At 45.0% G+C, this 26472-nt stretch overlaps 1 protein-coding gene and 1 pseudogene across 1 annotated transcript in view; one reads left to right on the plus strand and one right to left on the minus strand.

Annotated features, from left to right (window-relative positions):
- The window catches only part of LOC142431800 (uncharacterized), a 103812-nt gene that overhangs the window by 35105 nt on the left and 42235 nt on the right, over nt 1–26472 (minus strand). The window lies entirely within an intron of this gene.
- On the plus strand, nt 3572–4006 carry LOC142431382 (protein S100-A6 pseudogene; annotated as a pseudogene).

Below are 26472 nucleotides of genomic sequence, written 5' to 3' on the forward strand. Positions count from 1 at the left end.
CATCTCTCTTGAAATTGGAAATAAGCCCAAATAAAACATTTTTTAAAAATTGGAAATAAAAAAAGGAGTGCAAGCTGCTCTTTATTACTGGTTTAATAAGCTACCTAAAATGAAACCTAAGACTGAACTAGAACCCCACATAAAAGCCACAGAACCAGCCTCCTTGCCTTTTAATGTTGTCTATCACAAAGATGCCAACAGACAGCAACCACGCAGCTCTGATTCCCTGCCCGCCTGCACAAGTGCTCCTGCCAAGTTCCTATATTCAATCTGCCGACTGAGCGGGCATGGCCTGTCTCTGGCCTTGACCTAATTTTCCCGCAATCAAGCTTTGTGAGTCCTTTCCCTGTTCTGAAGCCGTATGAGGTGTGAGAGTTTGTTGGGGCTTGCCTTTAGGATGGGACTTTCTTTGTTGGCCTGAGAGTGATGGAGAACTGAGGTGTGGGTGAGGAAGCCAACGCTCCCTGTATGGTTTCTCTCTTCCACTCAAGTGATTCTTTTTATTATTGGGGGTGGGGTGTGCTACAAGAAGCAGAAAATTAATGTTTCAACCTCCTTCCCTGTATACCCACAACCCTGTGCTGCCGATGCCAGCGGGTGGAAAAGAGTGCCCAGCAGGGACATGTTTGTTTCAAAAAAGACACAAGCAAACTCCAGTGGAAGGTAAAAGTCTGAGATTCCAGCTGCAAGGTGAGCACCCTCCTCACAAAAAAACAGAGAAATATGCTCCAACCCTATGCCAAAAAAAGCATTTTCCGAATAAATATGTACACAGCTCAAATAAACAGGGCAGATACTGTTGGTAAAATATCGCTAACAAACTTGCTACAAACGTTAAATTTGTAAAAACTGCAATTATCTGCACAGCCCAATATAATAGGGCATGCTTATTAGAAGATAAACAAATGCAAACTGACCCCAGCACGTGTGACCTGACAGATAATGAATGCAACAATTAGGTCCAGACACACACATCTCACTGGCGCATCCCCAGTGTCAGAAGGAGGGTGGAAGAACAGGTACCTGCTGAGTGACCAGATAGCACATTGCCCTCTCACTGCCCGCAGCTGATCAGGCTTTCCACACATGGACTCATTCCTCCAGAACTTTTGGAAGTGATGAAAGGTGGGATAATTTACCCTAAAAGTTAAGATAAAACTCAAGTTTTGGCCTTTTTGTGCCCTCTGTATACCAGCCACAGACTGACAGTGCCCCCAGCCCCAACCCAATTACAGAGACTGCATATACCTAAAGAACCTCCATAATTCCAAATGCATTTGGATTATGGTGCTGACAAAGAATATTGAAAAGAACCATGGACTGCCTAAAGAATAAATTAATCTGTCTTGAGAATTCTCTTTAGAGCATGACTGTGGACATACTGTTAGGAGAGACCAGTCCCTGGAGAAGGACATCATGTTTGAAAAAGTGGAGGGGCCACAAAAAAGAGGAAGACCCTCGAAGAGATGGATTGGCAAAGTGGTTGCAACAACTGTGAGGGAAGCACAGGACTAGGCAGTGTTTTGTTCTTTTGTACATCGGGTCACTGTGAATCGGAACCAACTGGCACCGGACAACAGCCCCACCTCCAGCCAGTGTACCTACCTCCCTCTCCATCAGGGGCGCTGCTGGGGCAAGCAAGCCTTGGCCTCTGGGCATTATTGATCCACCACCACTCCCTCACCCTCCTTACTACACTTGCCAATTCTCAGGTGACCACTGTTTCACGTACTGGCTTTTTTTTTGGGGGGGGGGTGGCCTGAGGGGGGGGTTCCTTCTTCCTCCACCTAATCCTTAAATTGTTTTCTTGACAATGCCACCTTCAGCAGAAGACTCCCATTTTGAGGTTGTAACCACTAGCACTCTCCATTCAGAGCCCAAAAGCAAGCACCTCTATAGATCATAGCACTCTTCTCTCCACAGACAGAGACCCAGTGGTGTAGTGGATTATCCATTGGAACTGCTAACATGTCAGCACTTCTAATCCCACAAGCCAAATAATTTGAGGAGAAAAACTAGGCTTTCTACTTCTGAAAAAATTGACAGCCTCAATAACCCAAAAAGGAACACTTCTATTCTGCCCTATAGAGTCACCATGAATTGTAATTGACCCTGAGGACATGGGTTTGTCCTTCACAAGTATGCCACACCCCCAATCTGCTCTTGGTGCTGTGCTTCCTACTACTTCAGCTCCATGTGTTCTCACAGACCCTTCAAAAGCCAGTGTGCAGAATGGGTCAACTTCCAAACACCTCTCTCCTGCCACTACCCAAATTTTTAATTCAGCAACGTCTCAATATTTCTTTATATTTTCATAACTAAATTTTGTCACACATGTGACACCCACATAAATTTATTCCCTACACTGCTCAGAAATGAATTTGTCGTGTCTGATTTTACCTCTCAGTTAAGACATTTCGCTGTTGCCTATAAAATTCAAATGATAAATTAGTTTTCAAAATTGTAACACAGCCCACCATACCTGTATTAGTCTAGGTACTTTAGAGAAACAAATCCACAGAAACTCATGTATAAGAGAGAGTTTTATATATAGGTTAAGTGTGCATCAATAAATTATCCCAACCCAGTGCTGCCCAAACCCAAGTCCAACATTAAACCCATATGTCCAACACCTTGCAAACTGAAGCAGGCAACTGCTAAGGCAGCTGCACGTTGGTGCGACCATCACAAGCAAGAGACCTGAGAACTAGAAAGGCGAGGCTCACTGAGCCATTTATCCCTCCGCCCTTCAATTAATCCCACGTTTATTGGCCAGGTTGGCACAATAAACTAACTCAATAACTGACATCATGATGTGCAGTACAAAACACATGCACGCATACACAGAAGCCACAGAACTGGCATCCTGACTCGAAGTCTAGATTTGTTGTTGCTTGTTCCACCAGCAGATTTCACAAGGCAGCCCAATGGGGTCCAAGGGCCCACTCAGCTTTTGCACGTGCACATCCCTGAGAGCTCCACAGGCTACTTCCCTCTTGCTTATTTTTTTCTCCATGCTATTTTCAAGCTTCTTCAAATGCCTTCAAAGCATGTCGACAGTGTGCTCTGAGGACACTCCTTACTAGAATGGCCATCTGAGAACATGCCTGTTTCTCCTTCCAAGTCAGGCTTAGTCTCTCTTGTCTTCAGTATACTTTGTATTGTTTTATCACATTTTCTTGAGTGGACATGCATTGTTCCTCTGACAAGAAACAAATCCAACTCTCAGAGCCCCCATCATACTCGGGAAGGCTTTCCCAGGCACCCCTCCCTATGCTGGAATGTGTGTTGGAGGCTCCAGAGGGCAAAGACTGAGCTGGACACAGGGCTGGGCCGGCTACTTGCTGGAAGCTGGGTTAGCCTGAGGAAATCCAAGACTTCAAAGCCCACACAGCTGTATAATTAACAGAGCACAATCATGATCAAACTCTACCTTAGTCTATGAGCATGACTGTCCCTTTAATCCATTAAACTTAACAGTATTTCTTTAAAACAAATGAAAATTCACTTTAAATAAATGTCGTTTACAGACCATCTTAATTTAGACAGCAAGAATAAGGAAGGTGACCCCTTCACCGCACCTTTCTCACTTCACAGCGACCTTGAGCTCCAAGACCTTTGCTATGGCGTGCCCCCTGGACCAGGCTATCGGCCTCCTGGTGGTCATCTTCCACAAGTACTCTGGCAGGGAGGGAGACAAGAGCACCTTGAGCAAGAAGGAGCTGAAGGAGCTGATCCAGAAGGAGCTGACCATCGGCGCGAAGCTGCAGGACGCAGAGATTGCCAAGCTGATGAACGACCTGGACCAGAACAAGGACCAGGAGGTGAACTTCCAGGAATACGTCACCTTCCTGGGGGCCTTGGTGATGATCTATAATGAGGCCCTCACGGGCTGATAATCAACCCTGTTAGGGGCCCCCACTGAGTCCAATCCAGTGATGGGGAGTTGTACAATAAATATATATCTTTTTGGGGGTCGAATCTAAAAAAAAAAAAAAAAGAATAAGGAAGGTATGCAGCCCACTGAGCTCAAAGCCAGGCCAGCCAACCAGGGTAGGCAGCTGGGGCTGAGTTGGTCTCTCAGGGGCTGCTCCCACCTCACCTTCGAATCAGCACACTCCTCTGAACAGTGTCCTTTCTTCAGAGTCAGCCCTTCCTAGCAGCACAGAGTACACCTGTCAGTGCATGCCAAGGTACAGATGACAAGGTACAGATGACTATTTGTCTACCTTCCAAGCCCCAATGAAATATCCCAGCACTGTACCCTACTGGTGTAGAAGCACGTGGGGCTCATTACGGAGTGTCTGCTTCAGAGGCTCTACCTGGTCCTGGAGCAGTAGCAGCTGGAGGAGAGAAGGCCCCAGGGCTCCCAACAGAGAGGGACAAAGTCAAGCAGCACTTGGAAAACAGCTGTAGAAGTGTTTGAGATGAGTCACACTCACAATCCATTTCTTTAGCCACCATATCTGGGAGGAGAAATACAGACAGTGGGATCACTGGCCTCCAAGTACCCAGGCCCCCTGCTTGGGTGATGAAAAAAATGCTCACACCCACTGCCCCCAGTAGGCCCAGGCTACTAACAAACCTGGAAGAGAGGAGGCTGTGTACAAGACTTGAAACTCGATTCTAGAAGTCACCCACCATTGTGTACTACACAATCCTACACACACACACACACACACACACACACACACGCACGCTCTGGGTTCTTCTTCTGGGATGAGGATCATGACATGATTCCCGCATCCCACCCAATGACTTGATTTTGAACAATATTTCACATACTTAAGAGTTGTCATTGCTCTTCCCCTACAATTGAGAAGCCCATAAAAATGAGGAGGCTCTGGGAAGCCCTGAAGCCAGAGTGGAGCTTAGAAGAGAACCCTTGCCACCTGCAACCCTAATTCCTTCATCTCCCTCGACCAGGCTTGCTCCTGCTTCCACTGGAACCCTAATCCCACAGGTTTATTAAAACATTGCCCACCTAACGGTGTGGTTCCGCATGATTGTTCAGCAAAAGGCGCCATGTGAACAGCAGCCGGGCACAGTCTACCCCAGCATCTTCTGTACTCCACAGCCCAATCTGAAGGGCAAGACCGAACCCTTGTGCATCTTTAGAGGCAGAGTCTGGAAAAGCAGAATTCAAACACCTGGAGTCTTAAGGCATACGTCAAGACCATCATAACCAGAAGTCTGACAAATCTTTCCAGCACAGACTGGGAAGCAAGGTGCAGGCCTGGGAGCATGCCCAAAGTGAGGGGCTGGACAGAGCAGTTCAAGCACAGGTGCGGCAAGCCGCCCTGGCAGGTGTGTCCCATGTGTGTAGGTGACTCATGGGAAAGACATGAATGCCTGCTTCGACGAGCCCAGCATCAACTTGGCAACCCACGATCACCATCTCTTCACAAATAAACATGCTTTCAAATGTCCCCTCAAGAAAGAAAATGTCTTCTTACTCCAATTTCTGTACTTAATTCAATATCCTGACCATGTTCTCCATGTCTAACTTACCTGGGATTTCTGGTAACAATACTAGACACATTTGTCAACTCCAGCTGCTGCAGAGTGAGGTCTGCACAGTGACACCTACTTCCCAGTAGTTCCAGGAGAGTCTGTGCTAACAGCCACTTCCCACTTTGGAAAACAAGCCCAGCTCTGTGTACCAGAGCAACTTCCTTGCTGCAATGGATGCAGATCAGTTCTTGAGGCTCACTTCCTTCAGATGTCAATGCAATTCAGAGCAGGGTCTGAGAGCCACTTTAGCAGCCTAGGTGACCATGGAAAAGCACTAACAGCCTATTACAATATTCTTAGTTTTTCCATCCATAGAAATAGAAGTTCTTGGACACAAAATAGGGAAGTCTGTTCCATTTCTAGATTTCAGTAATCACCAGTTGGAATACACAATTAAAGGAGAGGGACAGTGTCACAAGGACAGACTGGTTAGCCAATGGGCTGACAGAGGATAAAGATCCAGCAGGCACAGCTGATTTCTGAGAGCCCTTGCACTGAAACCAGGAGGGTCACAGAACACTAGCAAGTGGCATAAATGGCTAGCATGTGTGGCTGCTGAATGAAAGGCTAGACATGCCTTGGGAGAAAGGACTAGCCATAGACTTCTGGAAAAGCAGGTACTGAAAACCTTGAGGTGCACTCTCCTATCCTGAGTCACACATAGATCATTTTGGGTTAGTTTATTCCATGGCAAATGGCCTAGCTGATCACTGAATAGATAACCTGCAGGAAGAGAGTTTCCACAAGAGAAAATATAAACAACCAGTTGCTTTGTTCAGACAAGATACAAAAACCTATGCTATAGATTCAGTGCTTCAATGTAAATGCCAACCCACCCCCACTTTTAATACACAGTAGAAAAGCTAGCAGTTGATCCTAAATAAAAGGACTCAGCTGGCATTAATCAAATATAAATGTTTCTCCAGCCAAGTGAAAAGCAGTGTCCCAATGGAAGACCTGTACTTTTCAAAATGTAAGTGCCTGCATGCTCAAAGTAAAATTATTCTCTTTCCCTACTCAGAACATTGAAGGTTCAAGTAAATCCCATCTTCCTAGGTAAACATGGTTTTTGTTTGTTTGTTTGTTTGGAAAGATAGACCGAATTTAGGTATAAACAGCTCTATTTATGAGTCATGAGCGCAAACACATGACTTCTGAATAAACAAAATATAAAAGGAAGCAACACTATATTAATAGGCTTGCTTCTAAGGAGAAAAAAATTAAATATATCCTTTTAGTGCTAAAAAGTAGGTGAGAAAATCCATCTGAACTGCAATGGGTGTAAGAGGCTGAAGACACTCAGAGGGGAAAGTCTCGGTGGGCGGGCAGTCTGCAAACTCCCTGGCCCTCCTCAGAGCAGAGAGCGCAGGCTTAGCTGCTCCAAACAAGCCATAGGCCAGGGGTTCTTAACCTTCCTAATGCCTCGACCCTTTCATACAGTTCCTCATGCTGTGGTGACCCCCAACCATAAAATTATTTTCATTGCCACTTTATAAGTGCCATTTTGCTACTGTTATGAATCGGGTGACCCTGTGAAAACGGTTGTTCGAGCCCCAAAGGGGTCACAACCCACAGGTTGAGAACCGCTGCCTAACCCATAGAGTGCTGTGCTGGCAGCCACCTCCAAAGTCTGTGCACAGCAGGGTCAAGACCATGGGACCCAGAGGAAATAGATCACCAGGCCTTTCATCCTAGTCTGGACGCTCCACTCCAACCTGTTCAGCATCATGGCAACAAGAGGAGGTTTCAAGATGTTCACAAAGGAATTCCCTCTTTTCATTCCATTTTTCGAAGTCTTCCAGTACAATGTCTCCACTGTTGGATGGTGGTGGCTGCTAATTGATCCTGGACCCTCCCTCATAGATGGGGAAGGTTCTAGCCTTGAGCCACCACTGCCTTCCTCTAAGATCTGTGCCGGTGGTGGTGGTGGGAGGTGACATACAGTTTGCTGAAACCCACCGCCACTCTACAACAGAATAAAACACTGCCTAGTCCTACACCACCCTCGCAGTTAAGCCAAGAACCATGCTCAGCAAATACAAAGTTTGTGCTGGAAATTATCCTCTATGAGCCTGGTTTTCAGTTCAAGCCCCTCACAGTTAAGCAGGGTGTGCAGTCAACAGCCCTGTGGCTTTCCACAACACATCGGGAAGGGACTGAGCCTTGAGGACAGAACTCTAAGTGATAGACCACCCACTCAGGCCAGAGGTCTTCCCAGCCCCTTCTCCTTGCCTCTCCCCACTGTCCAGTCTTTAAAGAAACCACAGAGTGAGTCACATTCACAGGTTTCATCTGCAAGTACATGAAATAGAATTCTGTGTTCCCAACAGGTCAGAGTAAATTTAAGGGGGAGCTAGGCACACATTAAAGCCTGAGTGGTATGGCCTTGGCTCCTAGTCCACATGCCAGGGCAGTCAGGGAGACACCATCACCACCACCGCCCTGCCCCAGAGCAGCGTGACCCCTCCGCAGAGCCCTCCTCAAGTCCTCAGGGGGGCACCAAGAACACAACACAACTGTGGCTGAGGTGTGTGGGCAGGAGTGTACAAAACTATCAATACTGGGAGAATGAAGCAAATGAAGATGGTTCAGACTTCGGTTTAAAGTTAAAAGTATTCTGTGTGGTGCTGTACATGTACAGAAATGCCCAGAGAAAGCCCAAAATGTTCGTGTGAATTTCATTCTGGAGACACCAGAGAAATTCTTACAAGTCTGATTACATCGACTTTAAGGAATGTCAGAACACATTCAGCGCTGCCCAAGAGCAGGTGCAAAGTCTTTATTTCTTTAATCAATTATTCAAAGAATTCTTCCAAAGTTGTGCACGCTTGGTGCTAAGAAATGAGGCCCACCTTACAACGGGAAGCAAGTCGGGCAAGAGTGACCCTGGAGTTGCTAGTATGTCACTGTCCCCCAGCTTCTCTTTGCAAAAGGGTTTCTTAAAATCATGCAGAATCATTTGGCTACACTGCTCTTTGGCAGGTATTAAAGCAACGAATTCCAGATTAAGCAACTCCACATTAAATGTCGAGAAATTAAAATTCATGCATTGGAAGAAGAAAACAGGAACACCTATCCAAACCAGTTGTGTCAAAGATGCTTAAGAAATAACATTCACTCACCAATATGCAAAGGGTTGGCCAGGCCTGAACTTCCTCAGTGTATCCAGTGAACACAAATCACAGACCAGTCACTAAGGACACACCCAAACTATGACACAATATAGCAAGCAGCGGGAGCGGCCCCCAGGGCCTCTGGTTGTCACTCTGTAAGACCTACCAGTGGGTCACACCCACTGATGCTGTACCTTAACCTTTAAAAAGAGACTAATTTCCACATTTTATCACTAAGGATTTAATTTCCACATTCTACACATCTTTTTTTTAAAACATTTTATTAAGGGCTCATACAACTCTTAACACAATCCACACATATACATACATCAATTGTATAAAGCACATCCGTACATTCCCTGCCCCAATCATTCTCAAAGCATTTGCTCTCCACTTAAGCCCTTTGCATCAGGTCCTCTTTTTTTTCCCCCTCCCTCCCCGCTCCCCCCTCCCCTCATGTGCCCTTGGTAATTTATACATTGTTATTTTGTCATATCTTGCCCTATCCGGAGTCCCCCTTCCCCCGCTTCTCTGCCATCCATCTCCCGGAGACGAGGTCACATGTGGATCCTTGTAATCAGTTCCCCATTTCCAACCCACTCACCCTCCACTCTACCAGCATTGCCCCTCACACCCTTGGTCCTAAAGGTATCATCCACCCTAGATTCCCTGTGCCTCCAGCCCCCATATGCACCAGTGTACAACCTCTGCCCTATCCAGTCCTGCAAGGTAGAATTCGGATCATGGTAGTTGGGGGGAGGAAGCATCCAGGATCTGGGGGAAAGCTGTGTTCTTCATCGGCACTATCTCACACCCTGACTGACCCATCTCCTCTCCTAAACCCCTCTATGAGGGGATCTCCAGTGGCCGACACTTGAGCCTTGGGTCTCCACTCTGCTCTTCCCCCTTCATTCAATATGGTGTGTGTGTATATATACACACCATATATATATATATATTTTGCATGATGCCTTATACCTGTTCCCTTTGGCACCTCGTGATCGCACTGGCTGGTGTGCTTCTTCCATGTGGGCTTTTTTGCTTCTGGGCTAGATGGCCGCTTGTTCACCTTCAAGCCTTTAAGACCCCAGACACTATCTCTTTTGATAGCCGGGCACCATCAGCTTTCTTCACCACATTTGCTTATGCACCCATTTTCTACACATCTTCTAACTTAAAATCACGAGGTAAAGTGATAGAGTAGTACTTATTCAACTAACACTCTGGAACCGTGACTTAGAAAATCACCTGCTGTCAGAGAATGAGCTTGTAAGGAAAATGTGCTCAAATCCAATCCTGAGTTAGGAAAATTCTCCAAACTTCTCTCAAGTAATAGTTTCTGCAATCACTCCCAGCATCACAGAGACACAGAAACAGAGAGACCGACGGGTATGTAGGCCCATGCACCACTCAAAGCTAATGCCATACCATTCAGCTGGTCTGTGCCACTCAGAAGTGCCCTTGCTCCCCTGGGGCTCCTCCTCTGGATGATCTGAGGGCAGGGACTGCTGGACACCCACCCCTTGCCCATGGATAGTTCTATTCAATCCTTAAGAGTAGCTATGAGTCGGCACTGACTCAAAAAGTCAGTGAGAAGGGGAACTTTTCTTCTCCAGCACAAAGCCAGCTGCTGTGTTGAGGCTGCTGACCTCTTGCCTGCCTGACTATCCCACCTATAGTGGGACATCCCTGCCGCCCACCCCCATCCCTGGGGGGTGGTTTCCAGACCTGTTGACCCCTTTCAACTAGGATGAGAGCAAGATAAATGAATGTATTAGGAGCACTATTCTGAAAAGAAAAGAACACACTTTTTTTACACATACATACACAAATAAGTGAGGCAAGAAGCACAGGTGACAAGGCATGTCGGCACATGTGGCAGGGGACAAGGAGCCAAGTGTTTGACTCTGCTGAGAATAGATGTGTGCCTGTGGGTGGACCGAAAGCCCAGCAACTGGCCAGCACTACTCAGAGACACAACAGGCAGGACATGCTCGAGATTCAGGAGGAGGGGGTACATTTTTAGTGAAACATTCAAATTCACCAATTTTGAGTCAAAATACTGGAAGACCATTCAAATCCAAAATGAGCAACAACTCACTCAGGTGTTTTATGTAGGCAAGAAAAGAATGTGTATGCTCATGCACAAAGTAATCACCAAACTCAGAAGGGATAAATACTGGGATGCAATTTCTCAAATCACAAGCAAATTAAGCCCAATACTCTGCGGAGTCCCTGGATCAGAAGGCAGTCTGCAGACAAATGTGTCCTGAGATGGACATCCAGGTCATGATGCAGACCAACAAACGTGTTCCCTGAATCCTAATCAGGACAGAGTCACAATCTGGAAATGGCTGCTCATCTGCACTTCCTATGCATGAAGACTTGTACTGGGAAACAGAGCTGTGCGTGCAAACGTCCTCTCTCCAGGCACACGGGGCTTCTAGGCCATCTGCCGCTGGCAACCACCAGCTCACACTGCTTATTCCACACCCTGTCCCGCCCTCCTCACAACACTCCTGCCTCACATGACCTTATGTGACCCAATGGCACAAGAGTGGGTGTAGTATATGTACTTCAAGGATCTACAATTAACCTCTCCAATCTCTCCCAGGCAAGAAAAGCTAGAAGAGCTAGCTCTTAATGGTAGATTCCTCCTCACAGAAGGAAGACCTCACTGTAAAAGGAAAGCCGGTTCAGCTGACAGTCTAGGAGCAGAGAGGACAAGATGGTCATGGCACCAGCCCCCTACTTTCTCCTCCAGAGGTCTGCCTTCCATCCCCACTTCACGTAAGGTTAACAAGCACAGATAGGTTGGCACCTGTCCACCTACCAGAGGCCAGGCAGTCTGGCTTTTGGGCCCATGATTTTCGGTCACTCACAGCTTGACAGCCATATTCACTATATTTGCCACAAAAGAAGCGCAGCCAGAGACAGCAAAGCCTGTGGTGTATAACCCTCGATGACGCTCTCTTTTCAGACCACCTACACAAAGGTGAGCCAGCAAGTCTACTTACAACCTCTTTGGTTCCCGGATGTGGGAGCACACAGGTAAGCATGTCAAAGACAGGGGTGCAGACTATCACAGCTCCCCGATACCAGAGGGACTTCTGTCCCTGGAACAACCTCCTCGTGCCTCCAATATGCTACACACACACACACACAAACCCTAAACACACCTATACCTGTCCTGACCCTGCACAGAACCCCTCCCCACACACACACCCTAACCCTAAACACGCCTACACCTGTCCTGACCCTGCACAGAACCACACACACACACCCTAACCCTAAACACGCCTATACCTGTCCTGACCCTGCACAGAACCACACACACACCCTAACCCTAAACACGCCTATACCTGTCCTGACCCTGCACAGAAACACACACACACACTCTATACCCTAAACACGCCTATACCTGTCCTGACCCTTCACAGAACCACACACACACACACACACACTAACCCTAAACACGCCTGTACCTGTCCTGACCCTGCACAGAACCATCCAGGCCCGCCCTCTGTGCTGGGCAGGCTGCTCCAACTGCAAGAGCAAGAAGGACTGGCCCTGCAGACAGTAAGTAATTCTGGCCCACGTGGGACCCCCAGAGCTGTTTCACTTAGCACAGGAGTCACATATTTAACATGTAAAGGCCAAAAAGAGAGTTGATAAAGAAATAAAAAGGCCTGGCCTGGTGTTTATTCGTGAACAAGGAAGCAGCAAAGGACAAAAAATCATGTTTTGTGAGATGTGACAAAATATTAATTTATAAATTATCAAGGGTTCATGAGGGGGGAGAGGGGAAGGAGGGGGAAAAATGAGGAGCTGATATCAAGAGCTCAAGTAGAAAGAAAATGTTTTGAGAATCATGATGGCAACAAATGTACAAATGTACTTGACACAATGGATGGATAGATGGATTGTGTTAAGAGTTGTACGAGTCCCCAATAAAAGGATTTTTTTTTAAATCATGTTTTGAGAAGCATCCACAATACTTTTAACAAGTTTACAGTCATTTTTAAAAAGGCTTCTTTCTAACTGCATTTCATGCATGGGTTACATCACAACATGACTGATAGATTCTTTCTTCAAAAGCTGGAAGAGAAATATGAGAGTCAGACTTAATCCTTCACCCACATTCACCCAGAAGAATGCAGGGAGGAGGAGCTGCTGAAAGACCTCTGGGGATAAATCTTCCCTCTGGGGGAGGAAAAGAGGTGGGGGAGGAAGAGGGGGTTCCTGCTTGGCCAGGAAACAGGAGCCAACCAGGCAGCAGAGCCCTGCTCTCAGATAAGGATTCCGGTTGAGGTCAGAGTTGTGTTTTCACACAGGGGGTGCCTTTACCCCACTCACCAGAGCCATGTGCCCTGATCAAGCACCTCCTTCCTCCCAACCATCCAGGGTCCCCTGCAGCACCTATAGAAAGTGCCATGATGAGGTACTGAAAGGTGGGCTGTCATGTCCTCACTTCCACTTGACCAGGACCCTGGTGCCAGCCGATAGAACAGTGGCTCTCAACCTTCCTAATGCTTCGACCCTTTAATACAGTTCCTCATGCAGTGACCCCCAACCACAAAATTATTTTCGTTGCTACTTCATAACCGTAATTTTGCTACTGTTATAAATTGTTCAATAATTATCTGATATGCAGGATGTATTTTCGTTGTGACAAATAGAACATAATTAAAGTATAGTGATTAATCACATAAACAGTATGTAATTATATATCGTGAAATATTTATTTCTAATTAAAAATCAATGAAGCATGGTGTAGCATGGATAACAGTCTTCACGTATGTGGGTGTATCTGCATGTGGGCAGACCTGCCTGGAGACATGTGTGTTTTCTGATGGTCTTAGGCGACCCTGTGAAAGGGTCGTTCGACCCCCACCAAAGAGGTGGAGACCCACAGATTGATCATCGCTGCTATAGAAGATTCCTAGCTTCCTAACCACAAAGAACCTAAGCTGGCTCACCTCCAGCATAGCCACACCTACAGGCCACTCTGACCTTGTGAGCCACATAAGTGGGCTTCATGGATGTGAGGCACACACTGTGGATGGTCAATATGCCTTTGTGCTCACACCAAACTTTGTTCTCAATAACAATCCTATGTTTGACACTTTGGAAGATTTTTTCACATCAATTCTAAGTACACTTTTAGTACCAACACCACACATAAATGAGGAGGTGATTGAAGAGCAATGATGGAAAATCAACCACATCACACCTGCTGCCTATCCATAGGATAGTCCAATCTCAAGAGATCTGAGAATCAATGGGAAAAAAAACAACAATCGTTTATTTACAAAAATTACTTTGTCACAAATGGTCAAATATTGCGTGATCCATCCTGATCACAATAGAATAGGGGAATGTGCAGAGACCAATGTTTATGAGTGGTTACGGGGGGATGAGAGGGTGGGGGGGTTGGAAGAGGAGGGAAAAGACCATCTAGTGGTTAGGGGGCGGTGAGCTCCTGAGTGATGGGAAAATTCAGGAGCAGGGAATGGTGATGGTCGACCAACATGTCTATAATGTCACAGGACTGAGCATGTGTAGATGACAAAAATGGTGTGGGTTCTGTCACCTGCATACTCAGAACACCACCAAACTCCCTCCCGGCCATCTAGTCAGTTCAAACTCACAGTGACCCTGGAGGACAGGATGATCAAACAGCTCCCTGGGTTTTCCAGACTGTCAGTATTCCCCTGGAGGAGCTTCTGGTGAGTTCCTGTGGTTTGCAGCCTGGTGCTTAGTCCACTGCATCACCAGGGGTCCTTATTGCCTACATGTTTACCACAAAAATAAATAAATACACATTGCTTTCTCAAAGCAGATAGAGTTCCTTAACATCCGCTATGGGTGTCATCTGCTTCCATATCCCCGTACACCAGCACAGGGCTTGGCACCCAGTAGGCATTCGGTATGTGTTCAATCAATAAAGCAATTCTCAAGAGTTGGAAACTACTTTCAAGGTCATTTAGACTCTCACACTTTTCAAACAACAATGCAGAACGCAGAAGAGCCAATATTACATTTACTATGTATGACACACTGCTAGTTTATATTCTGTAATATTTCTGGAAGCTTATTTCACCGTCACTCTAGGATTTTCCAAAGCCAAGCATTCAAATTTATGTACCATTGTTTATCTAATCTTTTCTTCAGGTGAGTAACTTTTGTTACTTGTATAAATGAAAAGTTTCCTTCTGAAATAGCACTTTGCCACTTTTCATATACACAGATAACCCTAAGATGCACATACTCCACCCCTTCTGCTACCTTCTATTTCTTTCTTCAGCCCTGCCCCTTCAAGCACAAGCAAATGCCTGCTCACCCAGCAAAATGCAGCTGGAGCCTGCCTCCCTGGGAGTACCACTGCCACACTGTGCAGGTTTCTAACCCTTTCCACGTCCACCTGGGGTGGGGTGGGTCAGGGTAGAGAACTGTGCCTCTGCTCTTTGGGAGTCCCCAAAGCCCGACATCCAGGGTCACCATGAGTGGGATACAAAGAAGTTTCTCTAAGATGTTTCCAATCATAAAACTAGCAAACACAATTCAATGGTATAATCAATTGCTTTTCCTTTAAAATGTAAATTAAAAGGACAAGGTAAGTTAGCATAATACTAAGGCTAATAATGCTCATGAAAAACCTTCCATGATCCTATAGGCTCTATATCTCTTCAAAGTAAATCTGCTGAAGCATCAGAACAGTAGTCTTACTGGGGGACAGGGAGCAGTGGCAAAGCATTAGGCAAGCTAACATATTACAGAGAGCCATATACCAGAAGTGGGCATTAAAAACGGAACCCTTATAGAGAGCACGAGTTCAAAAATATCCACTGAATAAGTCTTCAAGTGGGTCTTATTACAATCAGGCATTTTACTGGTTATGGGGATGAGTGTCCTAAAGTCCTTTCCTAAGTCAAAGACTGTGCTGAAAAAACAGCCCCAACCCGACTCCCCAGCACTGAGTCCAAGCAGGAGGCATAGGAACTACTTCCTAACCCTACCTTGCCTCTGGATGCTGTGTGCCCACGTCACCACATCTTGATAGCAGCTAGCAATGTCTTAAGCTAACTGCTTTATTCTTTGCAATTTCAAACCAGCAAATGAAAAAGGAAACCCAGGAACAGAAACACAGTCATAGAGAAGGCACTACAATGGGGTCACAGTAAGCATGTTTTGAAAGTCAATTAATTTTTTTAAGTTGGTTATTGAAACATATACCGCATCTGCCTTCCACATTCCTCACCACTGGGAAAAGGCCATGTATCTCCACGAAGTCCTAATCACCAGAGCCCAAAGAGAGGGTAGGTGATGTGCTGAATGTCACATGGACACAGGATGGAGCCAAGCTGAACAGAGTCCAGTCCTCTGTCCAAGTTCCAGCTCATTCACTGTGCTCACACCCTTCCCCCTGCCGCACTAGAGGATAACACTTCCACCTGAACTATATGACTTTGTGACAAACCAGTATTCATGTTTGTTGATTACAATACAGTCCGCGCCCACCCCCCCACCTCATCCCAAGGGCACAGGTTAAGTAAGCGGTCAGTGATGGAATAAGATGATTCTCTGTCTACTCCTTTACCTCTGGTCCACACTTTGTGCCTGGCCCTTAACTGGGGACCTGACTGGGAATGGCCCATCCTATTTCAACCATCTATCAATGCAGAGTTGTAGGGAGAAAAAAAAAAACCCACCTCAAATCCAAGTATAATTTATAGAGACATGTTTTATAAACTCTTAAGACTTAATTTAAAGAAAAGTAGTCTGGATGGGGGACCATAACAGCATAGAAGAGTTTACAGACAACCAGACACTTAAATAGGTCAAGGAGCACAGGGGAACTACCACAAAAGGACAACTGGCGGAGGATCAATACCCCACAGATACCGATGGGGCCACAGAATCGAGAATGGAACTTAACTTGTACATTATGCTAGACAGATAAACAGCTTACAAAACTGGTTTAGGGCCCTCTGAGCAAGGGAGTCAGGATGTGACCCCAATTTCCAACAAGGACACACCCAGGCAAGTCCCTGGAGGAAAAGTCACCCTTCCCTGTTTTTCCCTGAACTGGTGTGGAGGGTGGTAGTAATTTACTTACAAACATACACTGCCTGAGGGCCAAGCTCTTCACAGTTACTGGTCAGAAAGAATTCAAATTCCAGGTGGAGACTCAAAAGGGATTTAGGGCTTCCACTGTAACTCATAACCCATACCTTGTGCTTATTTAGTGTGTACAATTTAAGCTCCAATACAGCAGAAAACTCCAACAGCCGGCTTCTAGCAAGAGGATACAGCATTTAATCACTAAAAATTCAAATATCTAAAATGTACCCAACACTAAACCACACTGTTACACAGCCTTTCTCAAAAGTCTTAGAAACACTGTGATGGCATGAACATCTTTACTTATCAGTAATATATCAAACTGATCTGTTAGCTCCACATACCCCTTTTGTTTCCCTGAATTACTGGTTCTGCATAATCTACCCCCAATGTACTGACTAGCCATAAGATACTGCCATCTCGTTCTGCAGACATTGTACCAACTCCGCTGAACCCCTCTCTTCCTTACTCAGAAAAGCAGCACAGGTTTTAATAAAGGCCCTAAAGGGCCAACATCTCCAGAGAGCTCAGCTTAGGAAACAGGCACAATCAAGGAAGGCACCTCAGCAATGACATCAGCTTATATGCATTCAAGGTTGGGTACAACCTAATCCTATTAATCACCTTCCTGGGGCTGCTTTTTTCCATCTCCCAGATAAGGAATCATCACCAGGGAAATAGGGGTCTCTGAACTATCCCAGAATAGAATGTTGACCCAACAAAGGCCCTAGAGAGTCCCAAAACATGCCTCCTTCCTTCAGCGCACAGCCCACTCCCTCCAGGCCCACCCAACACTGAGCTACAAACGAAGACAGGTTCCATTTCACTAAAGAGCAGGAAGAATCTGAAAACAGCAGTGGCGCTGCTTAAAAACACTCAATGCCTCCGAGTCAGTCCAACTGACAGCAACCCTGTAGGAACTGTCCCATGGGTTTCTAAGACTAACTTTATGGGAGTAGAAAGGGGCAGCTGGTTGTCTGTAGAACTCTGAATCACATTCAAGATACAACGATCCAAATACCAGATTCAGGAGTATAAACAAAGTCCAAACCATGGCCAGAAACCCACGTCCTAAAATAACTTGGGGTGATGGGCAGTGTTTCTCTGAAACTCCAGAGGGGTAAGATGGATCTCAAATCCACAGTATCAATTCACTTTACCTTCTCCTTTATCATCACCAAATCTCCCATGGCCCCCGAGTCTGTCTCCACAGAGAGCAGCTGAGCCTGTACACAGTGGCCCCAGCATCTATGAGGTGCTGTGTGTGTCAGAGACCCTTGGTAGGGCTGGGTGAGGCCTCCTTTTCAGGATCCAATTTGCTCCCATGGGCAGTGCCTCCTGGCAGATCTCAAACCTGTAACTAACACTATCTTCCTCATCCATGCCAGGCCCAGGTCCAGTCCTAGGTAAAAACCAGAATTGGGACTTTCTGACAAGTCAGGGGCATGGAAGTGCAGTGCAAGGTAAGGAGGAACCAAAGTAGATGCAGTAACAGGAACTCTGAGAAGTCACACAGCACAGATACAGGTGTATACAAGAGCACACTCCAACTTCAACAACTGTCCTGTTTTAATGAAATCCTGTTCTTCAGGCAATCCATGGGACTTTCAATATTCTTCGTCAGTACCATAATTCAAATGCATCGATTCTTCTGTCCGGTCCTTCCTTGTTCAAGTCGAACTTTCACATTCATAGGAGGCACCTGAAAATATCAAAGTAACATCCTTGTTTTTCAACACTTTGAAGAGGTCTAGGCAGATGTGCCCAGTACAATGTACCTGAAGGAGCCCTGGTGGTGTGTAGTAGTTACGCATTGATCTGTGATCTGCATGGTTGGCAGTTTGAAAGCACCATCAGCTCCTCGGGAGAAAGGTGGGGCTTTCTATTCCTATAAATAGTTAGTCTCGGATGCTCAGAGGTGCTGTGAATCAGCACTGACTCAATGGCATTGAGTGATCACTACCTGAGTACCAGTCATTGTCATTTTTCACCAACTACGTGTTCCCTAAGCAATCACTCACTAAGATGTATCTGACGAGGACTGTGGCCAACCCCAACTAGGTCACAGCATGTGCTCAGTGCATCTGTACCTGGCTGTGACCTTCCCCAAACAGATCAGTCACATTCAGCTTTACATCAGGTCCTTCGTGCCCCCTGAGAGGGACTCCCTTCCTGTGGGCACACAGGTCTGACCGGTCTTGTCTTGGCGTGGACATGTGCAAGAAGAGTGGAAGCACTGCCACCTCAACAAGTCCGAGGTCCTGTGCTCTTTGCCACCTCGCCATGACAAAAAGCCAGGGTCATTTAAACATGTTTATCATTAATTTGGTTTTTGTGAAAAAGAACCCCTTTTTTGAAATGTTTAGCCTTAACCACATGCCTCCCTAAAGGTCCATGACACACAAGAAGGGCCTTCCCCTGTACTGTCAGTCCCTCCCAGAACATTGTGACTCTCAGGAACAGCAGCACTGACCAGTGTAACACTTGGAGCAGCAGCTTTTTTAGAAACTAAATTTTAGTTGAACAAATGAATGACAAATTGTGGTTATTAAAAAGGACTCATTGGAGAGGGAGAGAAAAATTAAAAAGTAAAAAGAACTACTCTCAGTACTTGCTGTCAATTACAAAACTGAAAATTACAAAGATTAGAATTTAGACAACTTGTGTCCCAGTTTGCACTCCCACCAAAGGGTTCAGATGCAGACTCCCACACACACACTCCCTGCAAACAAACAAAACCACCAGAAAACAATGATTTTCAAGACACTGAACATTAGGCAACTAAGAAAGTAGTTGCAGAGAAAGTACAGTAAAGGAGGGAGGGAGGCTCACTGCCTAAAGTTGCCCACTCCTCCCCCCCCCCCAGGAGTGGGGCAGTTAAAGGATGAGGCCAGGGCAGCTACAGCTGATATGAAGGACATAGCAAGGAAAGGCAGCTCTGCACTGGGAGAGAACTCTGCAAGTCCTGGCACTGCACACACTTGAGACTTCAAAGCTGCAAATGCCAATCCTCAAAATCATGCTGGGTTGCAAATGGCCCCTCCTGCTGCCTCCACAGGATGGTAACCCTCCCAACTGCGGAGGTGAAGCACTCAGGAAGGCTCTGCTACTTCAGTGGGAAACAGCTTTCCACTAAATGCTAACCTGGTGTATTAGTCTGGGTACTTTAGAAAAACAAATCCACAGAAATTCATGTATGGCAGAGAGTTTTATATATAGGTTAAGTGTGCATCAAGAAATCATCCCAACCCAGTGCTGCCCAAACCCACAAATCCAACATTTACCCATTAACCCATATGTCCAACACCAGTCCACAAAGTCTCCTCCATCTCACAAAGCAGACATGACGATGCCGACTGCAGGAGGAAAGCCGAGTCAGTGAAGGTGTAAACATCTCAGGGCTGGCAAGGATCTCCACACGGGTGTTCCAGCACCCAGGGCTGCTATGGGGTAGGTCCATGTGGCTTCTCCTTGGGGATGTCTTGCAGGAAGTCAGCCTTGCAAGCTGAAGCAGACAACTGCTAAGTCAGCTGCACATTGGTGCGACCATCACAAGCAAGAGACCTGAGAACTAGAAATGCGAGGCTCACTGAGCCATTTATTCCCTCTGCCCTTCAATTAATCCCACATGTGTTTTATTGGTGAGGTTGGCACAATAAACTAACTCACCGGCTCCCCACTAAAGTCCAATAAAAACCTCAGAAGGCAAGCTATATCACAATAGCTTACTTCTCTCCCAGAACAAGGTCAAGAATATGACCAAGAATACAAAAGTAATCATCAACAAACAAGGCAAAACTAACAATGTCTGGCATGCAACCCATTTACCAGAGAGGCAAAGAAGCAAAAACTGTGGGAATAAGATATAAATAAATAAGTTTTTAGATAGATAGGTATTAACCAAAACTAGCACAGAGGATACAATTAGACACAGCCGTGGAAACAATGATTATAAATGCATTACATCTGGTCCAGGAGCTAAATTAAAAATTAAGCCTTCAAAGTAAATATTCTAAAAATGTTAAAAAGTACCTGAGTCCAACTTTTTGAAAGGAAATTACAATGGATGATATAAAAATATCTACAAGGGGCTAGTGTCATATTAACAGAAAAAAATAGTATAATAAGATGTGTCAATTATCCATAAAAGACATCCAAGCAAAAAAAAAAAAAAAAAAGACATCCAAGCCCATGGGGTCAGGTCCATCCCAGCACACAGCAGTCCTGGAGAACAGAGTAAAACCTCCCTTAGGTTTTGCAAGGCTATGTGATCTTTATGGAAGCCGACCACCTCCTCTTCCTCACACAGAGCTGCTGATGCACTCAAACTGCCAAGACCTTTCAGTTAGCAGCCAAGCCACAGGGCTTCTTACACTAAAGGGACTAAAAGAAATAAATACTGCATCACGTGCTCACTGGATCTAATAAATATGTAAGCAGCATGACGCAATGTGGAGGATAATGGCCAGAAATTCAATAAACTTGCCAAACCTTCCAGAACTATAAACCCATGAATCAAAAATGGTCCAAAAATCCCAAGCACAAGAACCATGGAGAAAGCATAATAAAGCACATTAGAAGCAAACTGCTTAAATGTCCTAAAACTGACCAAAAGAAAAAGAACATGACAGACAGAGGAGTAAAGATGAGTAAAGACAGATTTTTCACTGGAATCAAGGGTGCCAGAACACAGTTAAGTGCTGACAGAAAAAAAAAGGGTCGACCTAGAATTCTACAGCCAGCAAAAATATCTTCCAAAGCTAGTGACAAAATAAAGGTTTTTAAAGACACATAAAAATCCAAACAATTCATCCTGACAGCCAGAAAATTCTATCAGACTGAAGCCTGGATGTACACAAAGCAATGGAGGCACTAAGAATAGGAGCCTTCCCCACGTACCATGTCACTAAGTTACCCACAACATTCAAACATGAGTAAATGGAACTCTCATGATTATTTAAATCTACTGATAGAGAATATTAGCCACTTAAATCAAAGATAGAGACATTGTAGTGTTCTGTTTATGGCATATAGAGAAAAAAAATATCTGAAACCAACAGGGCCTTTGAAGACCTAGGAGGGGGCCATGCTTTCACATTGTTGTACAATGATTAAAGCACATCCAAAAAAGAGAAAACCAAGCCAGTTTCCGTAGAAATGATCACAACTCATGGTGATCCTGTATGCTCTCCAGGCTTACAAGCTGGTGACCATTAAAAAGCAGACTGGCAGGTCTTTCTTGCAAGGTGCCTATCTTTGCATGGACTCAGCCCAGCACTTAAATCATGTGCAATAACAGGAGTCCTCTTTAACAACGCATGCATGGCACAATGGCAGTGGCAGAGACAGTGACCCCTTAAAGATGTATAACAGAAACTATCCCTTGTGGCATTTGGTAGTTACTTATGGGGCTGCTAACCACAAGGTCAGAAGTTCAAAATCACCAGTCATCTGCAAAAGAAAAATGACACTTTCTACTCCCATGAAAATTTACAGTTTTAGAAACCCATAGGGGCAGTTTATCCTGTTCTATAGGGTTGCTGAGAGTCGGCATCGACTCAGTGGCAGTAAGTCTGGGTTAACAGAAACCTTAAAGCTACCACTTTGGAGAAACAAACAAACCCATTGCCATCGATCATTTCCAACTCATAGCAACTCAGTATGAGGCTGTCAAACTTCACAGGGTACAGTCTCTTCTGCAGAGCATCTGATGGTTTCAAACTACAGATCTTGTGAAACAGCTCAACTCATAACCCACACTATTGCCACCAAGACTCCTCACTTTAAGAGGGAGAGCAGGGGAGATGGAGCCCTGCAAGAAGCTACCTTCTTTATCCCTTATTGAGGGCAGGCATTTTCCCACAGAAACGATGTGATGCTGCTACACCATTAGGTCCTCTGTGGCCTCTTCCGAGAAAGTTTTACAACAGTAACTCCCTGGGAAAATGTTTTCCAAATTCTGAGTTCACTTTACCAGTTAATTTTCAGAAGAAAAGCAGCCTCACTGGGGGTACCCACGATAATACTGCTGTTGATGCAAATTCAAAGTGCAAAGGAAATACACTCTGAGAAAAGTTTCAACTAAGGAGTTAATGCTTCACAAGATGTCATGCACTAACTTATACTAGGAGAAACGGTTTACATAAGATTAACATGGAAAACCTTTCAAAGAGACCACACATGAACTGTAGCAAATACTACCAACTATCTGCCATACTATAGTGGCATGTGTATTGCTCTGATGCTAGAAGCTGTCATTAGACTTTCAAATACTAGCAAAGTCACCCACAGTGGAAAGGTTCCGGTGAAGCTTCCAGACTAAAGAGACTAGGCCTGTTGATCCATTGCCAAAAGCAGCCAATCAAAAAGTCTACAGCCCACAATAAGCTGCTGTTGGACAGTGGGTGCTGGAAGGTAAGTCCACTGTTGGAAGGCACTCCAAGAAGAGCTGTCGGGAACTACATCTGATCAGTCATGGTCATGCTAACAAGGTGATGCAGAAAGATCACCCACACAATGAAGGCAGGGGATCTGAGCCACATGGTAACGCATTTTCTATGGGAGAAATGCAGTCTCAGTTAAAACTGCACTACCAAACTCAGCTACGCTTCCATCGTTGGTGGACATTCTGTGATACAGCTACACACCACTGTGACAGGAGGGCAATGGCACCTTTGCTTTGAGGACACCCCTCACCTATCCACAGACTTCACCTTACAATGTCTCCCTTTAGAGCAGCGGTTCTCAACCTGTGAGTTGCGACCCCTTTTGGGGTCAAACAACCCTTTCACAGGGGTCGCCCAATTCATAACAGTAGCAAAATTACAGTTATGAAGTAGCAACAAAAATAATTTTAGGACCAGGAGGGTGGAGGGAGGGTGGGGTGGAAAGGAGGAACAGCTTACAAAGATCTACATATAACCTCCTCCCGGGGGGAAGGACAACAGAAAAGTGGGTGAAGGGAGACGTCGGACAGTATAAGATATGACAAAATAATAATAATTTATAAATCATCAAGGGTTCATGAGGGAGGGGGCAGCAGGGAGGGAGGGGGAAAATGAGGAGCTGATACCAAGGGCTCAAGTGGAAAAAGCAAATGTTTTGAGAATGATGATGACAACAAATGTACAAATGTGCTTGACACAATGGATGGATGTATGGATTGTGATAAGAGTTGTTTGAGCCCCCCAATAAAATTATTTTTAAAATAATAATAATTTTATTATTGGGGGGGGGGGTTTCACCACAACATGAGGAACTGTAAGAAAGGGCCGCAACATTAGGAAGGTTGAGAACCACTGCTTTAGAGGTTTTGGTTCGCATCCTTCCGTGATAATAAATCGTAATCATTAAGGACAACCCATTCCTGATGTCGGAGCAGATTTTAGTGCCAACTCCAAAATTTGTAGCCAGCAGAGCAAACAGGAAGGGAGTCAGGGTAACCACACCACCTGTAGCTGGTACTTGAAGTTGGGGTGGTGCTCTCACTTTGTTAGCTATGGCATAATTCTAGGTAGTTGTTGTTCCTTGAAAGGAAGAAAAAAATGTTTTCAATTGTGAAAACATAACCTTAAAAAAGCCTGTTAAGTTAAAAGACCAGCTTATTAGTCAGATAGACTGGTGGAATCTCTGAGACAATGACCCTGAGTCACCCCCTTCTGGTCTGAAATTAATTCACCCCAATTCACCCCTTCTGGTCTGAAATTAATTCACCTCAATTTTCAGTAGACAGCCTATAGCATGAACATAACCACTGTGAGAATGGCACAGGACCAGGCAGTGTTTCCTGCTGTTGTGAAACAGAGTTGCTGTACATGGAAACCAACTCTGGGACACCTAACAACAACAAGCCAAAGCATTTCCATAACCACTTAGGTGTCCCGTAAAGTCAAGTTGCCAATGGGAGAGGATAAATAACTAGTTTTCATGTAGTTTTATTCTACTGGGTACACACACATTTCACTGACCTCTTTCACTATCTCATTTAAGTTAACCCAAACTCTTCAAACTCTTCCTTCCTAATCCAAGTACAAGTGTCTTTCGACATTAGTTATTACAGACTTCCCACTGAAACATCAAAGTTTAAAAACCAAAGTTCTCAAAGAAATTATATTAGCTGAAACTTCTTCTACTACACATTCTTGAGATCCTAGCTTGTATAAGAAGCCGTGGTGGCAATGTGGATTTGCCACTGGGCTGCTAACCACAGACAGGTCAGCAATTTGAACCTATCGACCTCTCCTCAGGATAGCAGAAGTCTTAGAAACCTGTTAGTTGGAATTGACTTGGTGGCAACAGATGTAGTTCACTTGAAGATACTGTATATACTACAAAGCCAAAAGGTAGCCGATTTATAATTATTGGTATTTTTCCATTTGTCACAAGCATAGCTTCATTTTACCAGTAGACTTATTAACACTACCCAATCATAATAAACACTTTCAAATAGTCATATTTAATTCGAAAGTAATTCCTTACACTGTCATACAGGCAATAGGATTGTTAAGTTTAATGTTTCCACTAATTTCTACTTCTTAAGAATAAAAAAAGTCTCCTGCACAAGTCAAAGCACCTATGATGAAAATGTTTCCTGTTTTAGACTGAAATTCTGTTTACAAAGAATCCACAGACTAGGGGAAGTTTTTTGGCAACAACTTATCTGACATTGGTAATTTCAAGTCTATAGAAAACTTCAATGACAAAAAGACACAATCCAATTAAAAATGGGCATAAGACATGAACAGATCAAAAAAAATTTTAATTAAAAAAAAGACATGAACAGACATTTCACTGAAAACAACCAACAGCAAGCAGCCAACAAAACACAAGAAGAAATGCTCCCGATCGTGAATCATCAGAGGCATGCAAATCAAAACGACACACCCTCCTCCCAACCAGCAAGGACAACAGAGCTCCACACACTAGAGCATAAATGCTGGGAGAGCACCGGAGCCTGGGCCTGTGCACACTGCTGGTAGGACTTTAAGCAGAACGCTACTGCACCAGCTGTGGCTACTAACAGTATGGGAAGCTACCCTAAAATGTCAGAAATTGACCTATCTTGTGACCTAGCAATCCCACTACTGGTATAAACCCTCAGGAGAAAGAAATGTGAACAGAACAGATCTATGCACACCAATGTTCATCACAGCACTATTCACAATGGTAACATGTAAACAACCTAAGTATCCACCAACAGACAAAAGGATAGACAGATTGTGACAGACACACAATGCAAGAAGAATGACAGATCCACACAAAACCTCATGACATGGATAAACATGGAGAAGACGGTGCTGAGTGAAAAAAGTAAATCACGAAAGGGCAAAGTATATGAGAGACTACTATTATAAAAGTAGAAAGGGGGTTATAAAAAAAAGGTTATACACAAAAAGAAATACCCTTCGATTGCCTGCAGGAGGAAAGATGAGGGTTGGGGGGAGGGGGAGAAGAGGCCAGTAAACAATACCAAAGCAAGGAAAATCCCTGGGAGGTAGGGAGGTACCACCCCTTCTGCACAGACTTTCCCTTCAATTTACATATGTCTGTCCTTTCCTCTGGGAGGGGCACCTGTGTGAAGAATGCCAGTTGATAGGTTTGGCAGCGATTATTGCTATGTGCTGTAGATATGTCCAAGGGTATGCTGGAGCACCTATCCCAAAAACACCCCACTCCGACTCAAAGCAATCCTATAGGGCAGAGTATAACTGTCCCACTGGGG

The sequence above is a fragment of the Tenrec ecaudatus genome, chromosome 18 (assembly GCF_050624435.1).
Source record: "Tenrec ecaudatus isolate mTenEca1 chromosome 18, mTenEca1.hap1, whole genome shotgun sequence".
NCBI lineage: Eukaryota > Metazoa > Chordata > Mammalia > Afrosoricida > Tenrecidae > Tenrec > Tenrec ecaudatus.